We start from the raw sequence: 2264 nt of genomic DNA, 5'->3' as shown, positions 1-2264 counted from the left end.
GTTACGTTATAAAAGCTGGGTGTAAAGCAACATGGATGGAAGACGAGTGATTTCCAATGTGCGCCGCTTTGAGTGACTTGTCTGCTTGGAAGAATCGGTCGACGTTGGGGATTTGAGAAGAGGACAAGTTGTGGTGTTGAGAAGGGGCTTATTCTGGTTACTAAATGCTCCTGGGTGGCTTACAGACTAAGCGTTTCCACTGGAGCCGTCTCCACAACGTGCTCCAGCCACGCACACGCTGCTCTTTATGAGTCTGTCTCCAAAAGTTATACGGATCAATTAACTTTTGCAGGCCAAATTAAGATTCCGTGCTAATTGCCGTCTCACTTGGCCAATTTGATACAGACACAGGCCCCTCCCCCACATCTATGTACAGATTTGTATACATCTAATGAAAAACACGTTTTCCTTCTCCTCGAATTCTGTTTTTCCCAAGCCGAGAAGGGCAGGACGTCAGAAGGAGCCAGCCAAAGTGACTCCAATGTACGCAGGCAGCAAATTGAAAGGCCGGTGTCCATGAGAGTGGAGCAGAGTGCAGGCCGGCGACGGGTGTTGCTCTGTCATTAAGCCCTTGTGTGAGTGTGAGCGAAGACCCTTTTTTGGCACCAGACCACAGTTTGCTGCCTTTTTTTTTAACATCACAAACATTTTTACGGCCCTGACAGATTGTGACCGAGCAGGCCACAACAGGCAGCCTCTGTCACCCTCAAAACAACCACGTCACAGCCGCACCAGACCCAGCTAAATATAACCCAGTAATATAGTCCAGTGAGGAGGAAGCGGGGAGAAACTGTTGAGTCTGACCAGCTAACTTGTGGGTTAATTAACCCACACAGTGGAGGCTAATTAGAGGCTTCACCGTGTGCCGTAGGCGACCGTGAAGAGAGCCGTGTCGCCCCCCCCACCCCCCGTCTCCCCTAACGTCTCCCCCGTCTTCCACTTTGTAGAGTTCAGCTCCCCGTCCTCCTCTCCCATCGATACTCCTAATCACACGTGCGCGAGCCCTATCATGTGGCAGCAATTTGGACGGTTGACACCCAGTGGTGAGCTGACCCCCTCTCCCCTATACCCCCCGTCTCCACCCCCACCTCCGTCTCCTTCCAACCAACACCACCTCTGAGAAGCCACATCTATCACACATCCAGCCCAGCCAAGCCCCTTAAAACCATGCCGTTCCTGTGTGTGTGTGTGTGTGTGTTTGTGTGTGTGTGTGTGTGTTTGTGATAGTATGTGTTTTCATGTGTGTGTTTGTGCGAGTGCATCTGTGTGGGTGCATGCGTGTGTGTGTGTGCATGTACCTCTTACTGGCTGTTGAGTAATGAGCATAGCAACCTGCTGAACTACAACAAACACACATGCCAGTTTAAATGTACACTACTCAGTAAGGCCATTCAAAATTAACCTTCTTATGAGATTATTTTATGAAATCTAATGTATATGATTATTTTGGTTCAGAGAGGATAAGCTACAAGTAGATATTTCAAATTTCTTGACACATAGTCAAACCAAATGAAACCAAGATGTGTCGTTCAATATCTATCCGTATATCATTACCCGGGCTTAGTGGCAATGGAACAATACTAAACACTAAATCCATGTACAGGATTTTATTACATCCTAATATTATACGTTATTTTTTAAAAGGAGTAGTTGTGTTTTACCTCCTGAGAACCCGGGTTTTGTTACCAGTCCCGCTCGTTCTAAACGCTATCATTAGCACAGAAAAGCAGGGCCCTTTGACTCTGCGCAAAAGACATCATCCACTTACAAGGTCCCGCATTAAAAGCCCTGCGCAAAGTAATAAGCCCCGCTTTGTTTCCAATACTTCCAAGGTACAACATTTATTAGACTAATTACGCCGCTCGCCCATTGGATTTTCTTCCTGTGTTACAGATGCCTTGGCAAGGTTCCCAGCATTGTGTCACAATGTCTTTCTGTTCACGACCACGGTGCCAACTGGTATGCACGGAAAAGCCTCCGAAACAGTGGAAGCACATTAGTGGCGGGGTATGAATAACTTGTGTTTTGTTTTGTTCTTGTGGTTGCATTTTATTCATTGGTCTTGGGGGTCTGGTAACCTCAGTGTCAGTATGCGGGATTAGTGTTTAAAAGCTGCCGTTGGTGGGTTTGGAGTAAATGTACAGGTTGTTTCATTGTTCTACGGCCCCGTTATGGTCTTTAGTGAGCAATAGGGAATCCTATGAGGTATGCCGTGGTGTTCTACGAGGCAAAACATCCGATTTTGCCAACAATGTCTTTCACTG

Source organism: Gadus morhua, chromosome 11 (genome assembly GCF_902167405.1).
Source record: "Gadus morhua chromosome 11, gadMor3.0, whole genome shotgun sequence".
Taxonomy (NCBI): domain Eukaryota; kingdom Metazoa; phylum Chordata; class Actinopteri; order Gadiformes; family Gadidae; genus Gadus; species Gadus morhua.
This window is presented reverse-complemented; position numbering follows the sequence as displayed.